Source organism: Rana temporaria, chromosome 3 (assembly GCF_905171775.1).
Source record: "Rana temporaria chromosome 3, aRanTem1.1, whole genome shotgun sequence".
NCBI classification, from domain to species: Eukaryota; Metazoa; Chordata; class Amphibia; order Anura; family Ranidae; genus Rana; species Rana temporaria.
Window position 1 is genome coordinate 44,214,667 of NC_053491.1, and position 22,395 is coordinate 44,237,061.

At 45.4% G+C, this 22,395-nt stretch overlaps 1 protein-coding gene across 1 annotated transcript in view; it reads right to left on the minus strand.

Annotated features, from left to right (window-relative positions):
* The window catches only part of LOC120931238 (protein shisa-like-1a), a 40,747-nt gene extending 22,533 nt beyond the window's left edge, over window positions 1–18,214 (minus strand). The window contains exon 1 of the mRNA XM_040342481.1: window positions 18,007–18,214. The gene's annotated coding sequence lies outside the window, so the exon portion shown is untranslated. The remainder of the gene's footprint in view (window positions 1–18,006) is intronic.
* Window positions 18,215–22,395: the final 4,181 nt, after the last annotated feature.

Sequence of the window (22,395 nt, forward strand, 5' to 3'; positions counted from 1 at the left end):
TTGGTGGTGCAGTGGTGAGCATAGCCGCTTTCTAAGCAGCTGACCCAGGTTCGATTCCCGGCCAACGCAAACTCCAATACTTGGAGTCCTCATAGAGAAAAGCATTATACAAGGTCAATTCTGAGTATAGATTAGCGGTGGAATAAAGAATGAAATGAATGTGTGGAGTTTCTGAATCACCAACTATCAATGTAAATGGACAAACAAGACGATTGGCTGTTCCTAGAAGACGACGACTCAACAAAAAGTCAGAGGAACCCTCCCAGGGACCAGGTACGGCTGTACCAACACAGGTCACTACACTAGTGGCGGCTGCCACTCCAGTAACCGGAGGGTCTTCCCATACCCCTCTATTTTAGTTTTTGGAGCTTCTAAATCACCAACTATCAATGTAGTTGCATAAACAAGACAATTGACATTACTGATATACCCTACACAGCAGGGGCGGGCCTTAGAGAACAGAGGCCCCATATGGGCAACATAGAGGCTTAGTGGTGAACCTTGCAGAACTGGGGTCCATGGTTCAAATCCTGACCAGGACACTAGTAGCATGGAGTTTGCATGCTCTCCCTGTGCTTGCATGGGTTTCCTCCGGGTACTCTGGTTTCCTCCTACACTCCAAAGACATGCTACCTCACATTGGTGGTGCAGTGGGGAGCATAGCTGCTAACTGAGCAGCTGACCCTGCCAATGCAATCTCACAAGAGGGATGCCTCATCTGGTAAAGTGTCACCCCATCCCATCATATTTGTATATACAATGTTCTCTCTACAGTACTGTGCAAATATTTTGGCCAGGTGTGAACAAATGCTGTAACTATAGGGGCCATGTGATCCCTTCCTGGCCATGTCCTGGCCGGAGAGCCCTTTGAACCTACCATAGGGGCCATGTGATCTTTTCCTGGCCATTTCCTGTCAGAGAGCACTATGAACCTACCATAGGGGCCATGTGATCCCTTCCTGGCCATGTCCTGGTTGGAGATCACTATGAACCTACCATGGGGGCAATGTGATCCCTTCCTGGCCATGTCCTGGTCGGAGATCACTATGAACCTACCATAGAGGCCATTTGATCCCTTCCTGGCCATGTCCTGGTCAGAGATCACTATGAACCTATCATAGGGGCCATGTGATCCCTTCCTGGCCATGTCCTGTCAGAGAGCACTATGAATCTACCATAGGGGCCATGTGATCCCTTCCTGGTCAGAGAGCACTATGAACCTACCATAGGGGCTATGTGATCCTTTCCTGGCCATGTCCTGGTTGGAGATCACTATGAACCTACCATAGGGGCCATGTGATCCCTTCCTGGCCATGTCCTGGTCAGAGATTACTATGAACCTACCATAGAGGCCATTTGAACCCTTCCTGGCCATGTCCTGGTCGGAGATCACTATGAACCTACCATAGAGGCCATTTGATCCCTTCCTGGCCATGTCCTGGTCGGAGATCACTATGAACCTACCATAGAGGCCATATGATCCCTTCCTGGTCGGAGAGCACTATGAACCTACCATAGGGGCCATGTGATCCCTTCCTGGCCATGTCCTGGTTGGAGATCACTATGAACATAGAGGCCATGTGATCCCTTCCTGGTTGGAGATCACTATGAACCTACCATAGGGGCCATGTGATCCCTTCCTGGCCATGTCCTGGTCGGAGATCACTATGAACCTACCATAACGGCCATGTGACCCCTTCCTGGCCATTTCCTGGTTGGAGATCACTATGAACCTAACATAGGGGCCATGTGATCCCTTTCTGGCCATATCCTGGTTGGAGATCACTATGAACCTACCATAGAGGCCATTTGATCCCTTCCTGGCCATGTCCTGGTCGGAGATCCCTATACGGACGCACTATTAACCACCAGCATTGGTGTCAGCGGACGCACTAATAACCCCCAGCATTGGTGTCAGCGGACGCACTAATAACCCCCAGCATTGGTGTCAGCGGACGCACTAATAACCCCCAGCATTGGTGTCAGCGGACGCACTAATAACCCCCAGCATTGGTGTCAGCGGACGCACTAATAACCCCCAGCATTGGTGTCAGCGGACGCACTAATAACCCCCAGCATTGGTGTCAGCGGACGCACTAATAACCCCCAGCATTGGTGTCAGCGGACGCACTAATAACCCCCAGCATTGGTGTTAGCGGACGCACTAATAACCCCCCAGCATTGGTGTCGGCGGACGCACTAATAACCCCCCAGCATTGGTGTCGGTGGACGCACTAATAACCCCCAGCATTGGTGTCAGCGGACGCACTAATAACCCCCAGCATTGGTGTCAGCGGACGCACTAATAACCCCCAGCACTGGTGTCAGTGGACGCACTAATAACCCCCTGCATTGGTGTCAGCGGACGCACTAATAATCCCCAGCATTGGTGTCAGCGGACGCACTAATAATCCCCAGCATTGGTGTCAGCGGACGCACTAATAACCCCCAGCATTGGTGTCAGCGGACGCACTATTGCCGGGACAGGGAAGCTGGTCAGAGGTGATGGGAAGATGGATCAAGCAGCACAAGGACTATAGATGTTCACCTTCTAGTTGAGGATCTCCAAACTATGGCCCTCCAACTGTTGTGGAACTACACGTTCCATGAGGCATTGTAATACTCTGACATTCACAGACATGACTAGACACACACTCACACACAGGTATCTTTTTTGTCCATTACTAATTGCTTGGTCGGCTTTGTCAAATAAATAGATTGCCTCAACACTGTGCACATTCCTCAGTAAGTTGCAATAATGTAGGAGGAGGCTGCAGGTGTGATGGGGCCCCAATAAAGACAGGCTCTTTACCGAAATCGGTGTAGCGGTGTATCAGACTGACACACCGCACCACCGATCGCCGCGATGCGCGCCCCTACGGGCGGCTGTTATCCTGCTAGGCATCATATGATGTCCAGTCAGGATAACTGAACCACTGCCCCCCCCCCCCCCCCTGTCATTTTGCTATAGGGCGGGCGGGAAGGGGTTAAAGTGGAGGTTCACCCTATAAAAATGTTTTAACACTGCATCTAGCCCAGTTGTGCATATAAAATAACACTGACCTTTTTTTTTTTTTTTCGTAGATAGCGTGTAGCCGTGGAATTCACAGCGGCTTCCGGGTAGGTTATCCCGCGGGAGTGGGCGTTCCTAAAGACATGCCAATTGATCAACATGCTAAACGACGGCGCACACAGCGCGTCACGACTTCCTGAAGGAAGCTCGGCTCGGCTCTATTCGGCGCCTGCGCGAATAGAGCCGAGCCGACCCGAGCTTCCTTCGGGAAGTCGTGACGCGCTGTGTGCGCCGTCATTTAGCATGTCAATCAATTGTGGCAGTGATCGTCTGTTCCCTGTCATAGGGAACGACGATCAGTGATGTGCCACGCCCCCTACAGTAAGAATCACACACTAGGGCACACTTAACCCCTACAGCGCCCCTTCTGGTTAACCCCTTCACTGCCAGTGTCATTTTCACAGTAATCAGTGCATTTTTATAGCACTGTTCGCTGTAAAAAGGACCATGGTCCCAAAATGGTGTCAAAAGTGTGCAATGTGTCCACCATAATGTCGCAGTCACGATAAAGAAAAAAGTCGCTGATCGCCGCCCTTACTAGTAAAAAAAAAAATATTAATAAAAAATGCCATAAAACTATCCCCTATTTTGTAGACACTATAACTTTTGCACAAACCGATCAATAAACGCTTATTGCGATTTTTTTTACCAAAAAATATGTAGAAGAATACTTATCGAACTAAACTGAGGGAATTTTTTTATTTTTTTTATATATATTTTTTGGGGATATTTATTATAGCAAAAAGTAAAAAATATTGAATTTTTTTCAAAATTGTCGCTCTGTTTTTGTTTATAGCGCAAAAAATAAAAACCGCAGAGGTGATCAAATGCCACCAAAAGAAAGCTCTATTTGTGGGGGAAAAAAGAACATCAATTTTGTTTGGGAGCCACGTCGCACGACCGCGCAATTGTCAGTTAAAGCGACGCAGTGCCGAATCGCAAAAAGTGGCCTGGTCCTTTAGCTAAAAAATAGTCCGGGGCTGAAGTGGTTATGCCACGGCCTACCTGAGTATTTTTGCTGACCATGTCCATCCCTTTAATACTACAGTGCCCCCCCATCTTCTGATGGCTCCTTCCAGCAGGATAATGTCACCATGTCACAAAACTCCAATCATCTCACCACTGGACAATGAGGTCCCTGTCCTCCAATGGCCTCCAGTCACCAGATCTCATCCAATAGAGTAGCGCTGGTATGTGGCGGCCACTATGGACCCAAATCTATGAAGAATGTTTTCAACACCTTGTTGAATCTTTGCCACGAAGAATGAAGGCAAATGGTGGCCCAACCCGGTACTAGGAAGGTGTACCTAATAAAGTGGCCAGTGAGTGTGTGTGAGATAAATATATATACAGTGGGGATCGAAATTTTGGGCACCCCAGGTAAAAATTTGTATTAATGTGCATAACGAAGCCAAGGAAAGATGGAAAAATCTCCAAAAAGGCATCAAATTACAGATTAGACATTCTTTTAATATGTCAAAAAAAGTTAGATTTTATTTCCATCATTTACACTTTCAAGATTACAGAAAACAAAAAAATGGCGTCTGCAAAAGTTTGGGCACCCTGCAGAATTTATAGAATGCACTGCCCCCTTTGTAAAGCTGAGACCTGCCAGTGTCATGGATTGTTCTCAATCATCGTCTGGGAAGACCAGGTGATGTCAATCTCAAAGGTTTTAAATGCCCAGACTCATCTGACCTTGCCCCAACAATCAGCACCATGGGTTCTTCTAAGGAGTTGTCTAGAAAACTATAACTGAAAATAGTTGACGCTCACAAAGCTGGAGAAGGCTATAAGAAGATAGCAAAGCGTTTTCAGATGTCAATATCCTCTGTTCGGAATGTAATTAAGAAATGGCAGTCATCAGGAACAGTGGAAGTTAAAGCAAGATCTGGAAGACCAAGAAAAATATCAGACAGAAGAGCTCGCAGGATTGTGAGAAAAGCAATTCAAAACCCACGTTTGACTGCACAATCCCTCCAGAAAGATCTGGCAGACACTGGAGTTGTGGTACACTATTCCACTATAAAGAGATACTTGTACAAATATGGTCTTCATGGAAGAGTCATCAGAAGAAAACCTCTTCTACGTCCTCACCACAAAAATCAGCGTTTGAACTATGCAAATGAACATATAGACAAGCCTGATGCATTTTGGAAACAAGTTCTGTGGACCGATGAGGTTAAAATAGAACTTTTTGGCTGCTGAGCAAAGGTACGTTTGGAGAAGAAAGGGCACAGAATTTAATGAAAAGAACCTCTGTCCAACTGTTAAGCATGGGGGTGGATCAATCATGCTTTGGGGTTGTATTGCAGCCAGTGGCACAGGCAACATTTCACGAGTAGAAGGAAAAATGGATTCAATAAAATTTCAGCAAATTTTGGATGGTAACTTGATGCCATCTGTGAAAAAGCTGAAGTTAAAGAGAGGATGGCTTCTACAAATGGATAATGATCCTAAACACACCTCAAAATCCACGGGGGATTACATCAAGAGGCGTAAACTGAAGGTTTTGCCATGGCCTTCACAATCTCCTGACCTCAACATATTTGAAAATCTATGGATAGACCTTAAAAGAGCAGTGCGTGACAGACAGCCCAGAAATCTCAAAGAACTGGAAGACTTTTGTAAGGAAGAATGGGCAAAGATACCTCAAACAAGAATTAAAAGACTCTTGGCTGGCTACAAAAAGCATTTACAAGCTGTGATACTTGCCAAAGGGGGCAGTACAAGATATTAACTCTGCAGGGTGCCCAAACTTTTGCAGACGCCATTTTTTTGTTTTCTGTAATTTTGAAAGTGTAAATGATGGAAATAAAATCTAACTTTTTTTGACATATTATAAGAATGTCTAATCTGTAATTTGATGCCTTTTGGAGATTTTTCCATCTTTCCTTGGCTTCGTTATGCACATTTATACAAATTTTTACCTGGGGTGCCCAAACTTTCGATCCCCACTGTATACCACAGGAGGCCTGGACCGACGTCCCCCCCAAAACCATAAGGGAGAAATCGGCCGGGTGCAAAGTCTAGCTTGCTTTACGAAGGGACAGTGTACAACCGACCTTCTTCCCTGCTGGGGGAAAAGTTCAGTGAAGCCAGGTGTGCTTTTGCAATAAGGAGGAGATTACTGGCAGTCTGTTGGGGACTTGATTACTCCTGTGGGAGTTTAGTCCAGGATCTATTCTGAAAGTTGGGAGTAGTTCAAGTTGTCCTCAGGATTCTTCTGTAAATACAGTTCTAGGCACCCCATATCACCCAAATCATCATCTGAAATCGCACAATTTCAAACAGGCCTGGATTTCCCACAAGGCCACTGAGGCCAGGCCTTGGGGCGGCAGGGCACCAAGGGGCGGCAGCGGCATGGAGTCCCCTGACGCCCAAAACATACAGTTAAGGGTGGTAAATTGTGGGGGAATCCACTCGCTCGTTAACAAGTGATTGTGGCAATGTCGCAATAATCACTTATAAAATGTGTGCTCCCGTCCGTCCTCCCCTCTCCCCCCCCCCCCCCCCACATACCTCTCTCTGCTGGCTCTGTCTTTGGGACTCCGTCCTCCCCCCGGCCACCGAGTGTTTCCTGTCCCTGCCGCCGATGTACACAGTGAGAGGGGAGAGCTGTGCTCTTCCCATCTCAGCTGTAACAGGAGTTCAGAACAGTGCTAGGACTCCTATTTTGGAGGTCACAGGATCAATAAAGAGAACCTGTCACCTCCAATTGCTATCACACATGGAATTGTTTTCGCCTGTGTGATAGCAATTAAGTTAAGTGAAAAAAATAGAAAATAAATACATAAATAAAGAAGAAGAAATAATAATTAAAGTAATAAATTAAAAAGTTAAGGATAATAAAAATAATATAAAAAATAATAAGAAAATTATACAAAAATAAAAAAAAGTAAACGACAAGCTACAAATAAATAAAAAAGAAAAAAAGTGATAAAAAAAATAAAAAGAAAAAAAAGAAACAAAAAACTAACCATGTTCCATTCCCTGTTTAATTTTTTTTTTGTTGGGCTGGGGGGGGGGGGGGGGGGGGGGGGGGTTTGTTGGCAGGGAGGGGGTGCATTGCGGAACCTGGCCTTGGGGCGGCAGGGAGAGCAAATCCGGCCCTGATTTCAAAGCCATATGTCAGTGCGACTTCAGTGGCTTCATGCACAGATGTCTACGCAAGTCACACCCGAAATCGGCAAACGTAGTGCAGGAACTTCTTTTTCAAGTCGATGTGGCACCGCAGTCGGCATCGCATCGATTTGAACATGGCCATTGTCGACGATAGGGTGCGACTTGTCATGCGATTTAACCTGTCAAATAGCACGACAAGTAGCACCAATGTGAATGAGGGTTTACCAGCTGCTTTCTCGTTAAAGTATACTCAAACCCAGAGATGTAAAATTCTCCTAGTGCTGCACACCTCAGAGCTTATTGCCTTAACGGTGTATTGATTTTGTTTTAAACCTTTGTTTGCTTTGCGTTCATCTCTTGCAAAAACCTCTCTTCCTGGGTCCTGTTTTCGGGTGGCTCCATTCTTTAGACTCATCACACACTTTACAATCTGATTGTCCTTTAGATCTACCTACAAGTATAGAGTTTAAGGTTCTGCCTGATTGGATACAGATTGATTGAATAGTTTAGGTAGGTCCTCATATTATATTTTTGGTAAATCTAAAGTTGATTGTACAAAGATTGTATAGTCATATTTTAATGTGCATGGTGAACTTTACAGGGTATCATCAGGGCACCTTTGCGTGCACGCTCCAAGTAGGGTTGCCACCTTTACATCAAGCCAAACCCCAAGAAAATTTGTATTGCAGCGCATGTAGCGTCCCTTGATGAACAGTGGGTGTGGCCAAATTGTGGTTAAAAATGGGAGGAGCTTCAGGAGTGTAGTTAAACCAAACAATATATGTCCCCCAGTACAGGCCCCCCCCCCCCCCCGAGTCAGTCTGTCCTCCAGTATACTCCCTCCCTGGTCAGTCAGTCCCCCTGTATAATTCCCCCAGGTCAGTCTGTCCATCAGTATAATCCCCCCAGGTCAGTCTGTCCATCGGTATAATCCCCCCAGGTCAGTCTGTCCATCGGTATAATCCCCCCAGGTCAGTCTGTCCCCCAGTATAATCCCTCCCTGGTCAGTCTGTCCATCGGTATAATCCCCCCAGGTCAGTCTGTCCCCCAGTATAATCCCTCCCTGGTCAGTCTGTCCATCGGTATAATCCCCCCAGGTCAGTCTGTCCCCCAGTATAATCCCCGCAGGTCAGGCTGTCCCCCAGTATAACCCCCCCTCCAGGCGCCAGTCTGTGCCCCCACACCATAGATTCTAAAACCTGAACTGTCCGGGTGAATCCTGTACAGGTGGCAACCCTAGCTCCTGACTGACACTTGCATGCATCCACAGAAACAGCTAGTAGGGGGTCACTTCCCTGATCCCCCATTCTCTGTACAGTGTAAAGCTAGTAAGGGACACCCATACCATGCCAGATATGTACTTGGTAATGATGAACAGGTTATTAAAAATGTATTTCTTCAAAAACAACTGTGAGCCCCTCCCTCCACCCCAATGTTGAAGGCATGTGGTCTGGTATGATTTTGGGGAAAATCCAAGCTACATGCTTAGGAAAGGGTCTGGTATTGATTTTTTTTGGGGGGGGGGGGGGGGGCTGTGCATTTTTTCTTTCTTGTGTTTTACATGGGGTTTCTCTAAAATCAATAAAAAATAAAACAAATCGCACACCATTTATCCCCGCTCCTTTGTTTTTGCATTCTCCTATCATGTGATGTTGGTGGGATTTCCCCTCACTTCCTGTTGTGGCCGTGAGCTAAAGAACTAAAAGCATGATAGGGACAGGACACATGGGGGGGTAGAGATGAAAGAGCTGCTCGCCCCAAAGTTACATGGAAGAAACGAGTTCCCGGGTAGGGCTTTTAGGCAGCGGGGTCAAAAAGTAAGTTAAGTAGTTCCAGTAAAAAATGACATTTATTTGCCGATGAAATCGGATATCACAGTGAATAATGATGGAAAATATACAAATATAAAAAAAAAAGAGTACAAAAGTAAATATCACAATCCTGATTGCAGTAGACATGAATGCATATACATCTCAAAGTACTATGGGTTATTGTACAATGTAGATCCCCAATGTAGGTCCCCGACGACCGTTTCGACCGTTTGTTCTGTCTCTTCAGAGGGACAAGGGTTCTAAAACTTTAATTAGAAAATTTTAAATTAAAAAAAGGGAGAACATGTCAATATACATCACATAGAATATACCATGGTGATATATTTACCGCTAAAACAAGAAATCCGGGATAATGGGAGCCGCTATACAGTCAGGGAGGGGTTATGGCCCCAAATACAAAAGGAGCAAAAGGCCCGTCCAGAAGGGCTTGCAAAGAGCCAAAGTGTGGATGGACGCCCTCTCGGCGGTGGAGGAGCAGGCACCTGCAAAGAACACCCACAATGTTGTAGTTGGTTGGGGAGAATTAAATAAATAATTCAACGCAAAGCTGCCAAGATGACAGTTAAAGTCTGGGTATAGAGGTATGGGGGCTGAAGGCAGGTACTAATTGCCAATAAGTAATGAATGGCAGGGCAACTTTAGGGGTCCTAGGGTTAGTAGGTAAGTAGGGGATATAAATAAATAATTAAAGTAAGGTAATGATAATAGTGAATTGGTGGGTGGTGTGAGTGATTGAAGAACAAATAGGTGACTGCCAGATAGGTAGTCCAGTGATGGAAGTGTGAGAGTGTGATAGTAATTCAGTTAAAAGAAAAAAGTGAAAAGAAAAATCAGGGAATACCTAGTGTGTCCCACTTATTGTGGGGGTAGTGAAATGGGTGGAAGGGTAATAATGAATAAAATGGTGAAATAGTACGTGGGTGGTGAATAGGGGTGCAACGGATCGTCACCGATCCGTGATCCGAACGGGTCACCCCGTTTGGATCGGCACACCCCGCGATCCGCGGAGCGCTCCGGAGCCTAGGCCTAGGAAAGTCCCCGGCTTCGGCCTAGCTGACACGGGGAGGCGTGTCACGCTGTGTACTGGGCTCTGGCAAGCAGACTTGGAGAGGGAATGTTAGTGAAGCACTGGTTGAGAGGAGGGGGAAAAAGAAAAAGAAAAAAAGAGCACAGTAGCTATTCACAAGGGTGGATTAAAGAGGCTGTTTGGACAGGACTTGTTAAAAGTACAATCTTGCTGTTTTTACAGCAAGATTATTTACTACTACTGCATGTTATTTCCCCCCCAGTTCTGACAATGACTATAAAGTGTGTGTGTGAAAAAATATATATATATATATAATTTTTTTTTTTTTGGACCGATGAAAAGGGACTTTTTTTTTTGCTGATCCGAAAATGATCCGATCCGTGACTCCTGATCCGAGGATCGATCCGATCCGTGAGTTTTTTGATCTGTTGCACCCCTAGTGGTGAAGTAGTTACCTGGTGCGATAATTGTTAAGAAGTTCTTTGTTGTGTATGGTAGAAACCTGATTGCAGATGTGCATGGCAGGTAAGGACAAGAAGCCGAGAGACCATGTAACATCCAGCCTGGCCTTTGTGGAATCAGATAAGGACTCCACACAGACCCATCATTAATTATAGCCCTGTGGGTGTGGCGATTAGGATGATCGCACGCAGGTGCCTGGGTAATCCCCATTCCACCAGGGGATGGGCGTCCCAGCCGCCATGGAAACGGCTGACACGTGGCTCCCTCGGCGTCCCAGAGGGCTGTGCAGCCCCGACAATAGTCGTCCTCTTCCACCGCAAATCGCGTGACGTTATGACCCCTGTGCGCAAGCACACTGTGTCAGGACAGTCCGGAGAGGATTGGAGGGACGCCGCCGGCAGGGTGGAGCTCGCAGGGGTGTCCAAGGAGGTCCCCCAGGGCACCATGCGACCAAATTAAGGGGGACATGAAAAGAAAACACATCCCCCCCACCCTGCCGGGAAGCACTAAAGGACAGGTCCCGCCCCCCAGGGGAAGGGACAGGCCCAGCCAAACTCCACCGGAATCCCCAAACAGCCACGAAGCATGACAGGCATGCAGGGCAGATACCATCCTAAACATGTAAATCAATGTGAAACATAAATATCATCACAGAAACTGGTTGTATTAAAAATTGTATTTACACGTGAGCCGTGTGTAAATTCCATGGTTTAAAACTCATAGCATGGATAGTATATGGTTGAATTGGAACATATATTCAGTAGAGTATCTGAGCACATGCACAGCAGGGATCTATAGTAAGTTAACCCTGATTGTATTGGGGGGTGGGGGGTGGGGGCAGCCATAACCCCTCCCGGACTGTCCAGCGGCTCCCATTATCCCGGATTCCTTGTTTTAGCGGTAAATATATCACCATGGTATATTCTACGTGATGTATGTTGACATGTTCTCCCTTTTTTTAATTTAACATTTTCTAATTAACGTTTTAGAACCCTTGTCCCCCTGAAGAGACCGAACAAACGGTCGAAACGGTCGTCGGGGACCTACATTGGGGATCTACATTGTACAATAACCCATAGTACTTTGAGATGTATATGCATTCATGTCTACTGCAATCAGGATTGTGATATTTACTTTTGTACTCTTTTTTATATTTGTATATTTTCCATCATTATTCACTATGATATCCGATTTCATCGGCAAATAAATGTCATTTTTTACTGAAACTACTTAACTTACTTTTTGACCCCGCTGCCTAAAAGCCCTACCCGGGAACTCCTTTCTTCCAAAGAACTAAAAGCAGACCTTTTTTTTTACTTTTGGATGGAGTGGAGATGGATTAGTACCCCTGTCACTTTTTTTATTGTTGTCTGTGCCCCCATTAGTTTCTAGTTTTGGCGACAACCAGGGCTTCCCTCACACTTCCTGTCGTGGCCATTGGACAGGAAGTGAAGGGAAATCTCCCCAATGGGACACAGTTGGCAAAAAAAAAAACTGACAGGGGGTTATAACCCTCCCTTACAAAATGTTTTGTCTTTAGTTCTACTTTAATTAAATGCATTGAGAACAAGGGGTACAGTAAAATATTCCATATGAGGTGACATCATGTGGACATGTACTGTCTGATATACAAGGGGTCTGACATAAGGGCCTTCATCCGCATTCCACCCTGTTGTTTTTTTACAAAGCCGAGTCTACGAGACACTTCATCTTCTACCTCTCGGCATGTCAGATGACCATAGAGAGACATTTTATGGCTGGTTTCATAAGCGCACAAGTTACCGTCCAGCTCTATATATAGACAGGTATTCAATTCTTGGCAGACACATAGACACAAACCAGCAGTAATATAAACGACTCTAAACAGAGAAAAATACCACAAAACACAGCGACTGAAAACACCTAACAGACCAGGAAGATACATTGTACTTCCAAAGGATACTCTGTTACCTGTCAATGAAAATCGCTGCCAAAAGCGATCAATTCAAGTGCGTGGGGCGCATCGGAACCGCTCTGCGACTGTGTAAAGCATGCAGTAGTCAATATACAGGTGAAACTCGAAAAATTTGAATATCGTGCAAAAGTTCATTTATTTCACTAATGCAACTTAAAAGGTGAAACTAATATATGAGAGAGACTCATTACATGCAAAGCAAGATACCGTATTTATCGCGGTATAGCGCGCTCCCGCGTATACCGCGCACCCCTAAAGTTGCCCCGAATCCTGTGGAAAAAAAAGTTTTTTTTTGTACTTACAGTTTTGGTGTCTTGCGCGGCGTCCATCGGCGGCCTCGTCGGGTCCGGCGTCCGTCTGCGGCTTCGGGTGTCCTCTTCGTCGGGTCCGGCGTCCTTCTGCGGCGTCCTCCCCGCTTGTTTCCCGCGCCGAGTTTGAATACTGCGCCGACATATACAGAGCGCAGTACACTCGTGTATTGTCGGCAATGCTCGGCTACTCTCGCGCTGACGTCCTGTACGTCCAGGACGTCAGCGCGGGAGGAGCTGAGACTGCCCGACAATACACGAGTGTACTGTGCTCGGTATATGTCGGCGCAGTATTCAAACTCGGCACGGGAAAGCGGGTATCGGCGTATACCGCGCACCCACGATTTTGCCCTGATTTTCAGGGCAAAAAATGTGCGCGGTATAAGCCGATAAATACAGTAGTTCAAGCCGTGATTTGTCATAATTGTGATGATTATGGCTTACAGCTCATGAAAACCCCAAATCCACAATCTCAGAAATTTGGAATATTACATGCAATCAATAAAACAAGGATTGTACATGAATGAATGAATGAATGACTTGTATAGCGCAACGCATGCGAACTGAATCGCCTCTGGGCGCTTTTTCCAGCCAGTATCTGCTTGGCTGGTGCGGTCATTTTTACCCCGTAGGATCATGACACGCTAGGGACACACAGTCATACACACATATATACATATATACTGGGCCAATTTGGACGAGATCCAAGTCTTTGGAGTGTGGGAGGAAACCGGAGTACCCGGAGGAAACCCACGCAGACACAGGGAGAACATGCAAACTCCAGGCAGATGGTGTCGTGGTTGGGATACGAACCAGCAAACCTTTTGCTGCTAGGCGAAAGTGCTACTCACTGCACCACTGTGCTGCCCTACATAGAACAATATCGGACCTCTGAAAAGTATAAGCGTGCATATGTACTCAGTTCTTGGTTTGGACCCCTTTTGCAGCAATTACTGCCTCAATGCGGCGTGACATGGAAGGGATCAGCCTGTGGCACTGCTGAGGTGTCATGTAGAACCAGGAAGCTTCAATAGCGGCCTTCAGCTCTTCTTCATTGTTGGGTCTCATGTCTCATCTTTCTCTTGGCAATGCCCCATAGATTCTCTATGAGGTTCCGGTCAGGCGAGTTTGCTGGCCAATCAAGCACAGTAATCCCACGGTCATTGAACCAGGTTTTGGTGCTTTTGGCAGTGTGGGGAGGTGCCAAGTCCTGCTGGAAAATGAAGTCAGCATCACCATAGAGCTCGTCTGCGGAAGGAAGCATGAAGTGCTCCAAAATCTCCTGGTAGACGGCTGCGGTGACCCTTTATGAAGCACAGAAAGTCCCCAAAACTTTTAAATGGCCTTTTCCTGACAATCCTCTCCAGGCTGTGCTCATCCCTGCTGCTTGTGCACCTTTTTATTCCACATAACTTTCTATTAATGTGCTTTGATACAGCACTTTGGGAACATCCAACTTCTTTTGCAATTACCTTTTGAGGCTTTCCCTCCTTATGGAGGGTGTCAATGATGATTTTCTGCACAACTGTCAGGTCAGCAGTCTTTCCCATGATTGTGATTCCTACTGAACCAGACTGAGAGACCATTTAAAGGCTCAGGAACTCTTTGCAGGTGTTATGGCTTAATTAGCTGATTAGAGTGGGACACTTTGAGCCTAGAATATTGTGCCTTGTCACAGTATTCTATTTTCTGAGATTGTGGATTTGGGGTTTTCATGAGCTGTAAGCCATAATCATCACAATTATGACAAATCACGGCTTGAACTATCCTGCTTTGCATGTATTGAGTCTATCTCATATATTAGTTTCACCTTTTAAGTTGCATTAGTGAAATAAATGAACTTTTGTACGATATTCTAATTTTTAGAGTTTCACCTGTACATATTTACCAGCACACCGTGGATCTTCAGATAATTTTTTATTGAATGTGTTCCCAGAATGGGATTAAAGTGTTACTAAACCCACAACAGTAAAATCAATCTGTTTATGTAGTAAAGCATGCTTGTTATATTCACGGTGGAACCTAAAGGGTTAATCCTCTGCATTGTGTAAAAAGGCTGTTTGATCCTGTCTTCTCTGATCCCCACCTTCTTCCACTGTCCCCATTATCGCCTCAAGAGTATAGTGGCTAGGGGAGAAGCTGCACATGCTCATTTTGGTGTGTATTGCCAGAGAGTTTTTTTTTTCTTGGGAGGGTACATGTGATCAGCACAGGGCCAATCAGCACTGCCCAGACAGAGGGTCAGGGGTCCTGCATCCTCATTGGACAATAAAGGTAGAATGAGAATGAAAACTCCTCCTACAAGCTTTACCCAGACACTGATAGACGTCTCAAGACTGCTACATACTGCTGATGAGAAAAGGTATTTAGCAGTTTATATTTACTAAAACTTTTGTAGTTCCATGTTCTGTGTACTGTGGGAGACCAGATATAGTGAATGCAGGGTCCTGGGTTTAGTAAACCTCTGACCCGGGCATGTATTATTTTTACTCTTCAGTACAAGTGAGTTGCTCTGCTTGCATACTCTTGTTGATACATGCCTGAGTCAGAGGCCCCTCCCCTCTCCACTGTATACACTCGGGAAGAGAACTACTAGCCCCAGGGAGATCCCGCCGCCCATGGAAACCAGAGAGCTGTCGATCACACCCTCCCACCTCCCCCAGGTAGGGGCTACAGAGATGTGCTGGGGATAGGAGGTGCACAGCGGAGACCAGCCAGGTACAGAGGAACCTCTGGAAGGGGGGAGGCTGTCTGGGGACCCTAAAGAATAGGGGGGCTCTAGCCCGATATCTTTTGTAGACCTAGCAATGCCCCTGGTGGGAACCCCTCATGGTTTCTTGCACCGGGACCCTGAAGACTCTAATTACTCCTCTGGTACCTTTGTAAACAATGCACACCACTGATCTGTCAGTGCAGAAACGAGAGATCTCTGTTTTTCTCCAGTGTAACACTCCCCCCCCCCCAGTTAGAAAGCACCTCCCTAGGACACACCAAACCCCTTGATTGTCCCCTAGTGTTAACCCCTTCCCTACCAGTGTTATTTATACAGTAATCAATGCATCTTTTTAGCACTGATCACTGTATTGTCACTGGTCTCCAAAATGTATCACTCAGGGCCAGATTTGTCCGCCACAATGTCACAGTCCCGTTAAAAGTTACTGCTCGCCGCCATTACTGGTAAAAAAAAAAAGAACAAATGCCATAAATATATCCCCTATTTTGTAGACACGATAACTTTTGCACAAAGCAATCAATAAACGCTTATTGGGATTTTTTTGTTACCAAAAATATGTAGCAAAATACATATTGGCCTAAATTGATAAATAAATTAGATTTTTTTACTTTTTTTATTGGGAATGTTTTATAGCAGAAAGTAAGGAATATTGTTTTTTTTATTCTAAATTGGTGCTCTTTTTATTACATTTTTTTTTTTATTGGATATGTTTTATTACAAAAAGTAAAACATTTGGTTTCTTTTTCAAAATATATTTTTTTTTGGTTTACAGTGCAAAAAATAAAAAACGCAGAGGTGATAAAATACCACCAAAAGGAAGCTCTATATGTGGGGGGAAAAAACGGACCTCAATTTTGTTTGGGTACCAACATTCCACGACCGCCAAATTCAAACAGGTGTTGAGGAGACAACAGTTGCTTGTCAACTGCACTCTGCAAAGTGATCCCCTGCAGATCACTTTCAGAGGGGTGGTGGACACCTCTGAAGATGTAAATGAGCCTTAAAAGTCTGGTTGTTGTGGGTGTCTTGTCACATTCGGCTCCCCATCGCAGATTGCTCCGGAAGTGACACTCTGTCGCCGCCATCTTGCTACACCCCACACCATTGCACAGTAATGATAGTGAGAAGGGGGCAAGCGGACATCTTGTTACACCCACTGGAGTTTTAGATTTCACAGTTATTTACAACACAAAACGGAGCTTATATGCTTAACCACTTAAGGACCACCTCCTGCACATTTACGTCGGCAGAATGGCACATGCACGTACAGGTACGTCCTGTGCTATTGTCCAGCCGTGGGTCGCGGGCCCGCGACCCGGTCCGAAGCTCTGGGACCCGATCGCCGCTGGAGTCCCGCGATCGGTCCCCGGAGCTGAAGAACGGGGACAGCTGTGTGTAAACACGGCTTCTCCGTGCTTCACTGTGGCGGCTGCATCGATCGTGTCATCCCTTTTATAGGGGGAGACAATCGATGACGTCACACCTACAGCCACACCCCCCTACAGTTGTAAACACACTTTAGGTCACACATAACCCCATCAGCGCCCCCTTGTGGTTAACTCCCAAACTGCAATTGTGATTTTCACAGTAAACAATGCGTTTTAAATGCATTTTTTGCTGTGAAAATGACAATGGTCCCAAAAATGTGTCAAAATTGTCCGATGTGTCCGCCATAATGTCGCAGTCACGAAAAAAATCGCTGATCGCCGCCATTAGTAGTAAAAAAAAAAAAAAAAAATTCTAAAAATGCAATAAAACTATCCCCTATTTTGTAAACGCTATACATTGTACGCAAACCAACCGATAAACGCTTATTGCAATATTTTTTTTACCAAAAATAGGTAGAAGAATATGTATCGGCCTAAACTGAGGACATTTTTTTTTTATATATATATTTTTGGGGGATATTTATTATAGCAAAAAGTAAAAAATATTGTTTTTTTTTTCAAAATTGTCGCTCTATTTTTGTTTATAGCGCAAAAAATAAAAACCGCAGAGGTGATCAAATACCACCAAAAGAAAGCTATATATGTGGGAAAAAAAGGACGCCAATTTTGTTTGGGAGCCACGTCGCACGACAGCGCAATTGTCTGTTAAAGCGACGCAGTGCCAAATCGCAAAACCTGGCCTGGGCATTTAGCAACAAAATGGTCCGGGGCTTAAGTGGTTAAGATGCCTTCATTGAAGTCATATAAAACCCAAATAGTCACAAACTATTAGATTGTACGCTCCTTGAGGACATGCACTGGATGTACAGTATGTAAAGCGCTGTGTAAATCGTTGGCGCGGTGTAAACTCCTTTCATAAATCACAAGCATTATACAATTTCTAGCATAGATCTACTTTAACCAGTTCACTGCTAAACTCAATGGCTCTGCATTTCCCAATCAATACCCAAATAAAGAATTGGCCAGAAATGTAACGTTTCCTACAAACAGCAATGAGAGGCAGCAGTGGAAGCAGAGCTCTGTGCACGAGGAGTGAGACTTACGTGCGGCGGTGATGGATGGGTGTAGCTCCATTCTGCTGGACAGCTCCTTTGTTTCAGCAGTGCAGTGCCAGGAGTCCTCCTTCCACTCTCCAACCCACAGGGGTGTTCTGCCGGCTTCACGCCCGACCTTTGCCCCGTCTTCTCCAACACAAAAAAAAAAAGTCTGGAGCTCCCCGAGGTAATTTATTAAAATCTATTCAGCGGCTAAACGCTTTAATTAAACCGGTGGACGGGGGGGGGGGGGGGGGGGGGGGGGGGGGGCGAAGACTTGAGCAGCCGATCACACCGAATGACACCGCCGGTCGTCCTGATGGATGGGAGGATGGAGACTTTTCATTAGTTTTTGCTGTTCAGCAATCCAGTAGCTTCTATTTCCAGAAAAGTGATGGAAAAGTTGCCTGGTCGGAGGCAGCTGACGTCACTTCGGTCCCGACGGTGCAGTTGCCGAGGCTCATCTGTCAAGAGGTTGGGTGGAGGTGGCACAGGTGTGTGGGTGGAGGCTTCATGGTAAACATTCTCACTAGCTCCGGCTTTGTTTCAGTGACCTTTGGCTAATCACCGTATTCTCCTGCTTCGTACCCGAGGGTGGCTTAAGAAAAAAAAAAAAAAAAAAGTTAGATTGTAAGCTCTTAAGAGCAGAGCCCCTCCTATTCCTTTTGTATTAAATTGTATTTTATCTGTACCAGGGCTCCCTTTATATTGCACAAACTGCTGGCGTTATTTAAATCCTGAATAATAATAATTCAACCTCGCTTCTTAAATTTCACGGTTACTACATTTTGTATGGTATGCAAAAGAAAATTGCGCTAATGCCGCGTACACACGATCGGACATTCCGACATCAAAACCGTGGATTTTTTTTTCCGACGGATGTTGGCTCAAACTTGTCTTGCATACACACGGTCACACCAATGTTGTCGGAAATTGAGAACGTCAAGAACGCGGTGACGTACAAAACACTACGACGGGCTGAGAAAAATAAAGTTCAATGATTCCGAGCATGCGTAGAACTTTTGTGAGTTGAATTGGATTGTTGGAAATTGCCGACGAGAACTTTTGTTGTTGGAAAATTTGAGAACCAGCTCTCAAACCTTTGTTGTCGGAAATTCCGACAGCCAATGTCCGATGGAGCCTACACACGGTCGGATATTCTGACAACAAGCTCACATCGAACATTTGTTGTCGTAAATTCCGACCGTGTGTACGCGGCATTAGTGTAAATAACTAACAAAACTCACTTAATTGATTGGTGACAAGAAACAGCAGCACTCAAACATGTACACACCAAATCCAACAAATGATATATCAATGTGTTGCGCCCTTATGTATATGTGATGAAACGCCTTAAAGTGGAGTTCCACCCAAAAATTTAACTTTTGCTTTTCGGAATCCTCCCCCCCTCCGGTGTCACATTTGCCACCTTTCAGGGGGGAGGAGGGAGCAGATACCTGTGTAATCCAGGTATTTGCTCCCACTTCCGGGCATAGGTCGCCGCGGCAGCAACCTACGCCACTTCCGGCGCCTCCTCTGTCCCCCCCGCTGTCTTCTGGGAGACACACAGGTCCCAGAAGACAGCAGGAACCAGTGGGATCGCGCAGCGTGACTCGTGCAGTAAGGAACCAGAAAGTGAAGCCACGAGGTGAGAAGAAAGAAAGTGTCCTTCCAATTTCAATCGGTGCAAACATCCAGTGCTCTCCACGTGATAAATAAGGCAAATATATCTTCTTACCAGATATTAAGAACTTCCAAGGTCTATATGCACATCAGTGAGCAATCACCCCTCACTTTGGGTATAAACCGCCTCAGCTGTTCAGCCTACTGAATGGACTCCAATGATGCAACTCCCCACAGCAGTTATCCTTTCTGTTTCAAATATTTCATTGAATTTTATAATTATCAACAAAATTCCAATAACAGAGCATATACAAAAATACAATAGAAATAGATATTCCATTAACAGAACATGTACAATAGCATAGTAGAAAATGGCGCAATCATTCAGGAAAGTAACTCTTACAAATGTGAATGAAAATAGATAACCTAGCGGATTGTAGGATAAGATTATGGAACATGTGTCATAATCATAGCTTCATGGCAGCTATTTGACGACAAGTAATTGAGAAATTAAGTTGATTGAAAAAATATAATATAATTATGTCATCTATGAAAAGAATAGAATTTAATGAACCTATAAAGAAATATAAAGTTAATGGGCCAGATTCAGAAAGATACGATGGCCTATCTCCTGATACACCGTCGTATCTCTGAGTTCTGCCGGTCGTATCTATGCGCCTGATTCATAGAATCAGGTTCCACATAGATCTCCCTAAGATCCGACAGATCTTAGGCTGCAATTCCAGGCTGGCCGCTAGGTGGCGCTTCCGTATTATTACGCGAGGAATATGCAAATGAGGAGTTACGCCGATTCAGAAACGAACGACCGCCCGGCGCTTTTTTTTTTACGTCGTTTGCGTTCGGCTTTTTCCGGCGTATAGTTACCCCTGGGTCTATGAGGCGCAGCCAATGTTAAAGTGGAGGTTCACCCTATAAAAAATTTCTAACACTACATCCAGCCCAGTTCTGCAAATAAAATGACACTGACGTTTTTTTTTTTTTTGTAGATAGCGTTTTTTCCTTGTGGAATTCACCGCGGCTTCCGGGTAGGGAATCCCGCGGGAGTGGGCGTTCCTATTGTCATGCCAATTGATTGACATGCTAAACGACGGCGCACACAGCGCGTCACGACTTCCCGAAAGAAGCTCGGGTCGGCTCGCCTCTATTCGGCGCCGGAGCGCAGGCGCCGAATAGAGCCGAGCTTCCTTTATAGCTGCCATGAAGCTGTGATTATGACACATGTTCCATAATCTTATCCTACAATCCGCTAGGTTATCTATTTTCATTTACATTTGTAAGAGTTACTTTCCTGAATGATTACGCCTTTTTCTACTGTGGTCGCATATCAGAGCGAGTTTCCCCACAGAAGTCAATGGAAACGAAAATAATTTGACCACTATGGCATGTAATACTGTATGTGGCCAGAGGTGGGGGGGTGCCAGAGAGCCCCCCACCCCCCGGAAATATTCGGAAAGGCTCGGGCACAGCTCGGCTGAACTCAGAAAGGCTCGGGAATAGAGTATTTCTGAATGGCTCCGATCGGCTACAGCACCCCCCCACCTCTGGCCAAATGTGGTACTGCACACCGCTGTGGCTTGAATCAGGATTTTAAAAAAATGCTCGTATTGTGAAACACTCGTTATTCGCAATCGCAATCCGAGGTTTCACTGTATATTGAAAAGCGTTGTACAAACTGTTGTCACTATATAAATCCTGCATAATAATAATAATAATAATAATAATAATAATAATAATTTAAAAGACGTATTTAAACTTCCCCATCAGAAAGGAGGGTTTTGTGTGGGCAGAATACTCATAAAACAATTATCAGCTCACTGAAAGGTGATGAAATCACTGAACCCAGACGGACTTCTGTAATAGCAATGTAAAGTGCTGTTTTGTGCACCAGCCAATCAGAAATCAGTTCTGAGGCCCCCAAGGGCTGCTGCATACCTTTATTTATTTTTAATTTTTTCTGCAAACGAATGGTTCTGAAAGGCAGCAAATGCATATTATCATCACAAGTGCTCATTAGCAGCTACAGAGATTTCCTGCCACGTTGAAAATTGCTTTTACTATATTTAAAGCTGAATTCCAGGCAGGCATAAAAACGCCAATTACTGCACTTATATATTCTTTCAACAATAGAAGAGCCGGAAATCAACTCCCAAGCAAGCAGAATTGCTGGAATTTTTGGGGATCTTTGTTTTTTTCTTCTATTTTTAAAAACTAGTAAGCCCCGCCCTCACCGCCATTCTGTATAGGCCAGAATGATGAATGCCTGGTCCTTCAGCCCCCTGGGATACGAACATCATAGAAGGCCACAGGAACCGCGTGGGGGGCGGGCTTCGGCAGATCTGGTGCGTCACTGGAGCTGGCTGCCTACACTAATGCCCCGTACACACGGTCGTGATTTCCGGCGGGAAAAAGTCCATCGGGAATCCCGACGGGAAAAAAAGAGGACCAGCTCTCTATCTTTTGTCTGTTTTGGGCCGTTTTCCTGTTGGAAAAAGTCAGATGGCGCGTACACACGGCCGGGATTCCTGACCAAAAGCTCTCATCTGACTCTTTCCGGCAGGAAAACCGTACGGGGTATTAGAAGATGTAGCCAACTGAAGAGCACCAAGATGCTGGCTCAGGACGCGCTGTATGTAGGGTTGTCACCTCTCATGGGATTCACCCGGACAGTCCAGGTTTTGGATGTGTCCAGGTTTCAGACCACCTGAAACCCGGACACATTATTCAGACTGGACTATGGCTTCCCAGCAGGGTTGC